At 37.2% G+C, this 12232-nt stretch overlaps 1 protein-coding gene across 8 annotated transcripts in view; it reads left to right on the top strand.

The window, feature by feature from the left end:
- Positions 1–3344: 3344 nt before the first annotated feature.
- Positions 3345–12232, top strand: part of CTNND1 (catenin delta 1) — a 53712-nt gene continuing 44824 nt past the window's right edge. For all 8 annotated transcript variants that reach the window (XM_064492311.1, XM_010994331.3, XM_010994327.3 and 5 more), the window contains exon 1: positions 3345–3593. The gene's annotated coding sequence lies outside the window, so the exon portion shown is untranslated. The remainder of the gene's footprint in view (positions 3594–12232) is intronic.

Raw genomic sequence — 12232 nt, 5'->3', positions numbered from 1 at the left:
AATTCATTGACTTCTCTCCATTTTTACTGCTACCACCATAGTCAACTCTGTATCACTGCAACTTGACCTTCAAACTAATTTCCTTGCTTTCAGTGTTGCCCCCACTTTAATCCCTTTGTCACATAAGCCGCCAGATCTCTTCAAAATGTGGGTTGGATTATGTCATCGTGCTGTTCAAAATCCCCACAGGCTTTCTTCTACCTAAGAATAAAGTTAAAAACTCCTTTCTATAATCTATAGAACCCTTCATATTCTGATTCTTGCCTATCCCTTCCTCCTCATTTCCAACATGCTCTGCTGGGTCCAGTATGTTTCAGCCCCTACACTTCAGTGCTTTGACATTGGTAGTTACCATTACTCGTATATTCTCATGGTTGGCTGCTTCTTACCATTCAGATTTCAGTTTAAATGTCACCTCTCCAGAGTTTGTTTCTGACATCCAATCTAGAACAAGCTACAAGTCATCTCATCAGTCTGTTTTAACCTCTGCATAGTCCTCCACCTCACATCATATTTGTTAATCTTCTTCCCCCAGCCCCTGCCCCACCCCAACTAGAATGTAAACTTCTTTTTTTTTTAACATTTTTTATTGATTTATAATCATTTTACAATGTTGTGTCAAATTCCAGTGTTCAGCACAATTTTTCAGTTATTCATGGACATATACACACTCATTGTCACATTTTTTTCTCTGTGAGTTATCATAACATTTTGTGTATATTTCCCTGGAATGTAAACTTCTTGAGAGCAGGAAACTTGTCTATCTCATTATCCTTGATATCTAGACAAGTACATGGCTCACAGTAAGTGCTCAAAATAACCCAAGAGTAACTAGTCTTTTTATTTTCTATTCACTGAGTATAAACAGCTTTTCCCTTAGTGAATATTAATCCTTGTGATGCTCTATTTGGAGGTAGCTATTTCAGATAAATTTAAAATTTATCAACTTTTCCACCACTGAGTTAACTTTTTGATTTGTGTATAATTTTATTCTAAATGTTACCTACAGATGCATTAATGTTAAATAACTTGTCCAGGATTACATAACTAGTAAGTCAACAGACTTCATTCATTCATTCATCTGTGGCTAAATATGAGATACAAGGGTGAGCTCTGGGGATACACCATGAACTGGAAAGACATTTAATGCCTTCATAGAGCTTATCTTTTGGTGGGGAGACAGGGAAACACACACGAAAAACGAAGGCAAAATCAGGATTTTCTGGAGTATGGCTCTGATCTAGGGACCAGTGAATCAACAAACATTTCTTGTGCTGATTGTTTTCCTTTGAAAATCATCTTTGGCTTTTAAATGTACTGTGTAGGACTAGGAGTAAATGGAAAGTAGAGTTAGAAGATGTGATAAGGTAGTAGGAAAATATTCTTAGATAATGAGCGTTGAAGGCTGTTTGTTTCTCTGTTAAATGTACTCATTTCCCATTCTAGTTTGTTTAAAGCCCATCAGACAAGTGCTGTGATCTCTGTTTGGTCTTCCAGGACTTCTGAGAGAAGTCCTTTTCAGCCACATTAGACCAAATATGAGGAGGGTCGATGAGACTGCAGACCAAATAGGAGAGGGTGGATGTTGATCAGATAACCTGATTAGAAGGGTACTTTCTTGCTGAAGACGAGTGGAATTCCAGTTTAGATAGATAAGGAAAGGTCAGGTTATGGTGACTAAGTGTTACTTTAATGTATTTCATGAATAAATAGGGTACCTTGAACACAATCGAAGGAACTTGGCCTTTATCCTGACTGCAGTGTAAGGTAATGGAAAGGGCATGGGCTTTGGAGTCAGACTGATGACGGGTTCACTTCTTAGCCAGATGAGCTCAGGCAAGTTTCTTAACCTTGAGGAGCCTTGATTTTCTCACCTGTAAAATGGTGGTAATACTATCTCCATGGTGATGTTTTAGAAGTTAGAAATAATGAGTGAAAGTCCCTCACATCATAAATGCTTCATCGTTGATTGCTGTTATTGGGCAATGGTAAGCCACTGAAAGTTTTTGGTCAGGGTAGGTATTGATAATAATATTCATTCTTACTGAGTTTATTACTATATGTCATGCATTGTTTAAAGAACTTCATGTGTATTTTAATTCTTACAACAGTCCTGTGAGAGAGAGAGTTATTATCTCCATTTTATAGTTAAGAAACCGAGTCAGAGAGATTATGTAACTTCCAAGGCCACACAGTGTATAATACATTCACTTGAGTAAGTACAGAGGAGGAAGGTTTGAGCCAGTCTGACTGCAGAACCTATGCTCTTAACCACTATTTTAGATTATAAAAACTTTATGAAGATTGATTTGGCAGCAGTCTGCAGGATAGACTTTAGATTTTTCAGTAAAAAATAAAAAGGAAATTTTCAGGTCATCATTATCATTTTCATATAATCATTGAATGACCATAAAATACTAGTCTCTGTCAAGCATGTGTAAAAAAAAAATCCAGTCTCTGTCCTTCATGGCCAAACAGTCTAAGCACATACTGAAGATAAGTCAGAAAAAGAATACCTGTTATAATTCTTTATTTAGGTCAAGCGTGAAAGGAGAATGTATGGACTACATTGTCTTAACCTTGAAGTTCACAAAGAAGTTGAATTTTCTAGGTGAGACTTTCTTTTCCTTATATGTACTGTTTATCTCCTCTAAAACTATTGCTTGTTTATTGGATATCATTTATTCTCCCCCTCAAACCCACATTATTTTGATTTGGGGACAAATGGGAAGACAGTGATTTTCCTCATCAGCCAAGTGGATACAGCTTCCTTCTAGGTGGAAGTATAGATGCCAAAAACTGCATTAATTTTTTCTAGTTAGCTCTAATGCATTTAAACCAAAATAATGAAATTGAGAGTTTACCTCAGATATACCCTACCATTCTATCAACACGTTGTAGTTCTGTTTCTAGCATTTCTCTCTCCTTCCCTTCCTGTCTTTGGGAAAATGCTTTGGGGTGGAAAGCAACAAACCAAATAGCAGCAGGCAAATAAAACCAGCTCTTTTCTGTTTCCCCACCCTGAAAGGAAGGAGGGTGCAAGAACCCTATCGTCAAAGAGAACCAAGGCACTTAGGCGTGCCATTCTAAAAAGCCCCTGTTCCTTCAGCGTCCCCCTTCCCCCCGAGCTCTGCAGTAATTCCTCAGAGATTGTATATTCTCCACTTTAAATATATATATATAAAACATCCCCTTCTCTCTTTTACTCCTCCTCTCACTGTCTCTCTTTTTTTTAATTTCCTATAATGAAGCTTCCTATTGGATAAAATCAGCTCCCTGATTTATGCCTGGCTCCTATTGGAAGTTCTCAGGGGCTGACATCACTTAGGAAAGCGAGGGGGTAGGGCTGCCAGATCAGTTTGTCACCACCCAGGCTCCCTAGCCTTTGGCTGGGTGCAACTTCCATTTTAGGTGTTGGATCTGAGAGAAAAAAAAAGAGAGAGGGAGAGAGAGAAAGAAGAGCAGGAAAGATCCTGAAAGGAGGAAGAGGTGGCGAAAAATCATCTACCTTGCTGGATTTGTCTTTCTCAGCACATTGACGAAGCCTTGGGTTTCTTTCTTAAAGGACTGGTTTTCAGAAGTCCACATTTAAGGTGTGTGCCTTTTAAAAAAATATGTGTACAGACGGGTGAAGGAGGATAAGCCAAGTCGAATTATTATCTTACGGTAACCAGAGGGAATTTAAAAAAGAGAGAGTCTGTTATGCTGATGGGTGACTTTTAAGCATTTATTAATTTTTGTTTCTACTTATTTGGGGGAATTTTGGCATTTTATTACATTTTTTAAAAGGTAAAGTATTCAAGATCCAGAAACAAACTTCTAGGTCTCTCTAATACAGAGAGATGAGTAGATTTCAGAGGGGTGAGAGCAATTCCGTAAGTTTATGCTTTGGTGTGTTCTTTGATTTTATATATATTTTTTCTGGAGTAGACTAACAAACTTTTGTTTTCAGAGCCCAAACCAAAAGTTGATTTTTTTTTTGGCATGTTGCGTGTGGGTTGGGAAAGGAATTTGTCCGGGTCGGAAGCTGGTTATACAGATGGTTCTTCATCTGTTTCAAAAGTTTTCCTCCCGCTTTTATCATTAAATCTGGGGAAGTGGAAAGTTGCAGGGGAGCTTTGCAGCTTATATGGTGGTATTTTTACCCCCAGAGAGTTTGAACGGCCTAGATCCGCTTCAGCCCTGCTGTTCCTGGGTGGATCCCTCTTTTACTTTTCCAGGTGCGGTGGGTGGGAGCCTCATTCTGCTAGACGTAGCTGCCCTGCTTTGCCTTATAAAAGAAAACAAATGGATCCATGTTAACTGAATTGCCATTTCCTTGCTTCTAAAACTACCTTTGATGGCAAAGATTTGTGGAGGTGTTGTATGTTCAGTCTGCATATACGGTAACATTTGGTTTATGTGCTTAAAGGGATAAGGAAATTCTAATCATGCTTTTTAGTTCACCTGAGTAAAGTGGCAACACACTTGAAGATATTTTCAGCTCTGCTCTCTCTGAAAGGGCCTTAGATTAAAATAAGGTTAGGCTAAGAGTATAACACCCATATAAACTTTAGTGTTTTGAGTGCATCCGAGAAAGCACAGAGGAATTCTTAAAACCATACTGAAAGTTGTTTTTTGGAGGTGAGTTTTTTGTTTGGTTAATTTGCCGTGAAATCAGAAATCTGTAAGAGCTGAAGGCCCATGACTGTGCTTTCATATCTTATATTTAATCTTAAGATTTGTTTTTTTGTTTGTTTTGCAAATACATTCTTGCAAAAATACTGATTCTAGATAATTATATAGCCAACTCATCAGTAGCTGAAAACTGGGTGTTCTCTTCCTTCTCCCTTTGAAAATGCGAATCATTCTGAAAATTATAACTAGAATAGATACTACTATAATTGTAAAAAGATGCGCTTTAATATGTAAGCTGCTCATTAGATTTAAACTGGTATGTAACTATAATAATCCTCTGATTTTTGTGCCCACCCCCAACCCCTCAATTCCTTTTAGACTAGAACACTTCCTTAAATTTCCTTTCCAGAACAAGAGTATTTCTTGAATGTTGATTTCATTCTTGTGAGGTTGTGGCTTCAGAGGAAATAGAACTTTGTTCTACATTTTAATGTAATTTATACAAGGGCTATAGTAAGATTTTAATGTCTGGATCTCCTAATTAGAGCAAATGCAGTTGAAAAGAAAGAAAAAGGACAACGTGTACAGTCTGTTGAGCTGTAGTTCTTATTTCATTTCCAATTTTTTTTTTTTTCAAATGCCCTCTCTGTCTTGACTTCAGTCGGTGGGTGGGGGTTTGTTGGTGGATCTTTGGGAGGGTTGGTCTTGTTGCTGCCAGAGTGTTGGTTTCCCCACTCAACCTTTAGGGGGAGGGATGAGGGAATCTGAAGAAGGAGTACAAAGGCAGTTTGAAAATAGGTTCTGGATGACTGAGTGGTGGTGATTTGGGTCTAGCTTTAAGTACTGGGCTTTGTGTAGCTGCCGTGAGCATCCTCATTAACTAGCATCCAGGACTATTTTCACGAACTGAGGCATTGTTTTGACTGGTGTGTACTGTTAGAGCCTTTTGGTTGATAAGATGGAAGATTTGTCTTTTATCTTACCTGGACTAGTTCTTCCAGGAAATATAAGGGGTGTGAATAAGTACATTTTTAGTTTTTGTTTTGCTCCTCATTTTGGTTTGGGAGTAAAAGATGTCAAGTAAGTAAGTGTGAGTTGTGCGGATTTTTCTTTCCTTGTTGGACTCCTATATACTGTTGGGTTTCTTTGTTATATGACTAAGGTATGGTCTGTGTTCCAGGTGGGGGTCTCTTGGGTGATTATAGAGTTCTAGTGCCTTTCATAGGACTCCAGTTATAGAGAATCAAAGGGACTAGAATATGTTCTTTCAGCTAGGATGAAAACTGGGACGATTGGAAATCTTAAAAGAAAGAAAGAAAGAAAAAAAGGCTCTGAGTAATTGAAATTCAGCCTTAGGTTTATGAGGTAGTTGCTCTCTAGGGATGGGTGAGACAGAATGGATGCAAATAAATTAAGCATAGATCACTATTCAGTTACAATAACAAAATGGTTAGCTCTGTATAATTTATTGCTTTCAATTTTGGTACCTGGTGGTCCCCTGTTACTGACTGCCAGCCCTGCCTCCTCCAACCCCCTCCTGGTTTTTTTTACTGAGTGCTAAGCATTTTGCATAAACTATGTTTTTAAATTGAAGTATAATTGATTTACATGCATAAACTATTAATTTTCCACAAAAACTTTTTTGTTTTTGTTTATTTTTTGTTTTTTTAAGGAATTTGAGCCTCAGAGAAGCTGAGGTTTGCTGAAAATTTCACTGCTTCTAAGTGGTCAAGGGCAGGATTAAACCCTGATCTGACTAACTAGAAAGTTCATGGACTTAACCATTAAAACATTGCCATTCTCCAGACAGAACAGAAACAAGAGCCAGAACTACAATGAGCTCTTGCTTGAGCAGGAGTGTCTCCTCTTGCTGAGGGTCAGTGCTCAGATTTCTAACCCTCTCCATGTTAGGGTAATGTATGTAAAAAAAAAAAAAAAAAAATCCATTTTCCATAAAGCCTATGGGAGCTAGATATTCTAGAATGGATATTATCTCAACCTTTAGAGTAGGGATCTTTCCATATGCACACCATTGCTGTCATAATTTCATAAACTTACTGGAAATACCTCAAACTTCATTTGATTATCAGTGAAAGTTTTTCTTTTTAACAGAATTTTCAGGCATGTGGCTTGGAATAATATTGCCAGCTTGCAGGGAGAGGTTTGTAATAGGTAGTTCAAATAATGTTTATAACATTGTATTAAAAATTGTCTATTTATTTTTATTTTTGTCTTTCCGTCTAGACTGAGTTGTTTGAGGGTAGGTACTGTTTTATCTCTATCCTCTTTGCACCTATCTTAGTGTCTGGTATTCCCTGAAGTGCTCAGTAAGCCTTGGTTAAATAAGGTACTTGATGGGAATCAGTGAGGAACTTTTGTGGGGAAGGCTGAAAGGAAGTTGAGATAGGAAGCAATACAACATAGGTTAATAAAATTGTGGTGTAATTTTGAAACTTTAATCTGTAGTTTAACCTTTTATGTATCTCCTACCTTCCATTTTTAAGTAAAGTTTCTGGAAGTAATTGAAGAATTAAATTTAAAATTTTTATTTAATCCTACTTCCTTTCTGGGCAAGCAGTACAAAAAATAGTGTGACAAGTAAGGGTCCTAGTCAGTTCATTTCATAATATAGGCTGCTGTTGACTTAAGACAGCGAAACCTTAAATGTAGCCATTTTCTAGAGGAGAGGAACTGGTTACCCAGAACATATTAGGACCGCAGCAGGGAAGTATTGCTTTCAGCCATGTTGGAAGTGAATGATTTATATACTTGTTAATAAAAACATAAAACCTTGGGATGATAATTTTGGACATTGGTATTTCAAAGAAAGTATGGTTGGATATCATTGTATTTTTTGTCACTGCTTTCGCCATGAAACTTGAGGAGATTTTGTTCACAGAGTGTGTTGGGAAGTTTGAGTTTAAGAACCCAAATTAATTTTCATAGGAAATTGAAGTAATAGTAACAAGAAATTTGCTTAAATGAATGAGCTATAGGTTATCAGTATGTGATTTCACGGTCTCTTCCTTCAAAACAGGGGTTAAATGCTATGAGAGGCTAAAATAGGAATTGCTTTGCCTAAATGCAGCTGCCTCTGAGGTTTCCAATAGAGTGCATTGATATAGCCTGGCAGGGAGATTGTAAAGTGGGGGAAGAACAACTGTTCTGATTAGAACTAACAAGGGGGAAATAAGGATATGAATTGATATGTATTTAGTTACATTGTATAATGTATTTTTGGATGTAACTTTTTTCCCCCTTAATTCTACTTGGAGTTACATGTCATTGATCCTTAAATATTAAGTGTTGAGAACTGGGCCCACATTTACTATTCTGGTTCAGGGACAGTGTTCCTCATTTTTAAGGCCATTTCCTCTCCAGGGAGTCCTTAAGTCTGACTGAAATGGTGTGGGCAATTTAGAGCAGGGATATAGTGGGGACATTCTGAGGATCCAGAGTATTTTTAAAGTCTTCTTGGATGGCCAACAGGTAGTTTGGTCATGACTTTTGCAAAACATGTCCCATTTTGTGATGATAAAAGCAATTTTAACTTTTTATTTTGAAAACGTTTCAAACTTCCAGGAAAGTTGGAAGAGTAGCACAGTAACTCTTGTATACCCTTCCCTTCTCTTGAGAACAGTTGTTAGAATTTTGCTGCAAATGTTTTATTTACTATTTACTATTTTTGGATCAATATGGTGACCAAACAGAACTTCCAATCTGAGCGTTCCATAAACATGGAAAGGCAAAACAGCTTTGCATGGGTAAGAACATGGATGCTGGAGCCAGACTGCCTGGGCTCAAATTCTTATTCTGTCACTTAACTACTAAGTAACCTTGGGCAAATTGTTTAATTGCTCTCTGCCTTGGTCTCTTTGTCTGTAAAATGAGGACAGTAATACTAACCATTTTATAGGATCGTTGTGATGATGAAGTGACTTAATGCGTACAAACTCATAGGACCATGCCCAGCTCATAGTTACACATTGTGTTTGCTATTAGAATGGATACTTCAAATGAATTCAAACATTGTTTGTTGGACTAAGTGCCCTTTAATGTATCTTAAAACCTGAAACCCTGTGGTAGATATAAATGCTTATATTACAGAATAAATGGGCTTCCTGGATGGATATGCTAATTTTTTTATGGGCAAAAAAGTGTCTTTAACAATAGGCAGGTCTGGGGAGTTGTGCGGACAAGGTTGTTCAAAATAATAAGGGTGCTATGGGAATGGATAACATTTTTTTGGTTGGGGGGAGGTAATTAGGTTGGTTGGTTTGTTTATTTATTTATCTATCTAATGTTACTGTTTTTTTAACAGAGGTACTGGGGATTGAACCCAGAACCTCGTGCATGCTAAGCATGCACTCTACCATTGAGCTACAATCTTCCCCCTCTGGGAATGGATAACTCTTAATAAAGGAAAGTGAGGTGTGAGTAGGGGAAGAGAAGCTTATGTCAAAGCTTGTATGTCTTGCAGTAATTTACAAGACTTGGATACTATAGGGGAAAGAATAGCTATACAAGTTTTTCCTACCTTTTTGTATCTACAAGAGACAGACAAAACTCTAGCATCCGAGGGTAAACTTCCTTTAATTTCTGCAGAGAATGGATTAAAAAAGCTTTGGTTGGGTTTATTATTCTTGACTTTGAACCAGATTCTTTTCCTTGACGTCTCACTTGTCCAACCAGGATTTTGTGGGATAATACTCAGTTTTGAATATAGAGGGAACAATTACATAGAAATGAAGGCAGTCTTTTATTACCTTTTTTCTTGAAGTAAACCTCCCTCTTTTATGTTCAAGAAACATCATTCTCTATTTTCAACCCTTATTTATGAACATTTGCAAAACTGGGACTTGTAGAAATTTTGAGTTCATCAATGCTTCCTGTGAGAAGTGTGCTTCTGAGAAAGAGGTCTGCTCTTGTATGTGGAAAAGCCGAACTCTAGTCTGTGGGAAATATCTGTGTTAGATGTAGCCTTGCCTAGAAACTTTTGGCTTCTTGTAGCCTAAGATTTGCCTTCTTTTTTCCCTCCCTTCATTCTAAATAATCCATGAAACTAGCGTTCTGAATAGTATTTAAACTAATTTCTATTGGCACTCCATAGTTTCCTATCATAACTCTGTCACCCAGCTCTCCATTTTTTTTTTTTTAAACCCAAATTTTCCTCTACTGATTCTCCTACATTTCTTTTTGTTTTCTTTCCTCTTCTTTGGTGTCTCCCTTTGCTTCCCCTATTTTTCTTTCGCCTTAGATTGGTAGTCTTCATGGGCATCGTTTTGCCTCAGTAACACTTAATATGGAAGAAATTTCTAATTCTTAATAGAATAAATTGTACATGTGTTGAAGCTACAAATATTAGGATACTGCTTCTGTTTTATTTCAGTTAGATCTAGATTAGGATTAATTGTTGTAGTTCAAGAAGATTCATCTCTTCTTGTAGTTCAGACAGTTTTTATCCTTCTGGTTTTGAAATCTCTCCATATTTACTAATTAGTTACTCATTTTGGCTCTGTTGACAGTAGAGCAAAAAGAACTTTTCCCAAAGTAAATTGTCACTTTTGTGTGTGCTTCCCATTTCTATATTGCAGTGTGGTAGCCCATTGAGAGAGATCTCTTTGTGGAGTAAAAAGATTTTTGTTTTAGGAAGCTTATATTTTAAGAAGCCAAAATATATATTCTGATGGCTGCTGACCTAAGACATTGTTATAGAAACTAGGTCAACTTTTCAGTACTTTTATAAAGCACTTACAGTTCCCATTTCATTGCAAGTGAAGTAAATCTCATTGAAATAAAGTAGCTGGTGTATATTCAGTACACTTTTAAAATAGAGTAGTCTATTTTAAAGGAGAAATTGATGCCAATCTGATTTCTTTCCACTGTTTCTTTGTTGGAATGGGGGAAGTTTTGTAACTTCTCTGCTGTTCTGCTCTTTGTTGACTGCTTTGTAAACCAGGCAGAATTGGCAATTTGAATGTCTGTCTTGCTAAAGTCAGCCAAACCTCCAGGCAAGGCTATCCGAGAACCTAGCTGATCGGCCTAAGGTCATAATTAGAAAAAAATGTATAGAAAGAAAATGAAACAATGTTGATTTATTTTTCTAAAATTTAACTTTTTGTTTTCATTGAAAAAGTAAAACTTCATTCATTCAAAAGAAATTTGAGAGCCTGTGGTACCCTAGATAGACTTCACAGAGCTTACATTCTAGTTGGGAGAGATAGATGTTAAGTAAGTAAATATATAGTATGTCAGAGTGTGATAATACTATTGAGAAAAAATAAAGCAGAATTTGTAGGGTGGTAAATAAGAAGCACAAGGGTAGGAGTGAGGTGGTTTAATATAGAGTGGTCAGGGAACACCTCATTTATCAGGTATGTTTGAGAGAGACCTAAAGAAATTCGAGTGAAGTCTTGTTGATAGGAGTACAAAGTGCTAAGGCCCTGAAATGATTGTTACCAGCAAGCCAGAGAGATGGGGGCAGAAGTAGACCTGTTCAGACAGGTCCAGTGAGTTTATTTGGGGGAAGGAGGGACAATATAGGACCTCATCCTGCACTACACATTACAAGGAAAAGTCTCACTTCAGAGCCCAGAGACAACAGCTGTTAACAATTTTCAATGTGTTTATAAGGAGTTGAGGCAACACCTGGCCCAGCCTCCATCTTTGTCTCATTGCAGAGGTTCCATGTGAGTATAATCACATAATTGACAGAGTAGCAGGATGTTTGTATGTGTTTGGAAAGTGAGATCAAAATTTTCTTCCCTAGAGAAATCTATTTCTCTACCTTCTTATCTACAGAGTCAGATTTCTATGAACAGAAGATGTGACAGCCTAGATCTGGTACAGTTTCCTTTTGAGTACCTTTGTTGGTTTGGTTTATGACCAAATACTATGCCTACCCCACTTACCTACTGCTTTTCTTTTTACTCATTAGACCAAAAAGCTCCTGCTTCCCCACAAGCTGTAATCATTGGGATTTAATGGCTTCAGGAGCCAGTTATAGGTCACCATATCCATATTTATGTCTTGCATGTCAGGGAAGACAATCACCCCTGATAACTAACTGTATGTCTGTTTTCCCTTTTCATATGTGTATTTAAGCAGTAATGGTTGTTAAAGTATATGCTGAACCACTTGGCCTTGTTGACTTTGGGACTGAGGAAGAAGCACCAACTATTTAGTGATTGATGTTTTATGTTAACCCCATATTTGAAAGTAAAAGGATATTTGATTACCAGAGTAGGTAGTTGTGTCTTGAGTTACCCATTCTTACTATCCCTCTCAAGATTTCTAGTTTAGCTAGTCTGAATTTCAGTGAGAGTTTCTCTGTCTCTGTCTCTCTTGGTTTGGAGTTTAGCCCTAGAACTTGACCTGGTTACCCTCTGCTCTTCCCTTTAATTATACCTATCTAGTTGTCATCCTATCTAGTAGTCAGTCATCCTGTTACTTAATATCATCCTTGGGAGATGACCTCAATCAGGAAACATTTTTTCCCCCTTCCATCCCTTTCTCCTTTGGTCAGGTAACTATCATCTTGCATAGGAGATATTCTAGGCAATCAGATTCCCCCAGATTTTGAAATTTTTTAAATAACTGCTTGATATGTATTATT

Source organism: Camelus dromedarius, chromosome 12 (genome assembly GCF_036321535.1).
Source record: "Camelus dromedarius isolate mCamDro1 chromosome 12, mCamDro1.pat, whole genome shotgun sequence".
NCBI lineage: Eukaryota > Metazoa > Chordata > Mammalia > Artiodactyla > Camelidae > Camelus > Camelus dromedarius.
The sequence above is the reverse complement of the archived record's forward strand: the minus strand, read 5'-3'. Positions and strand labels throughout refer to the sequence as shown.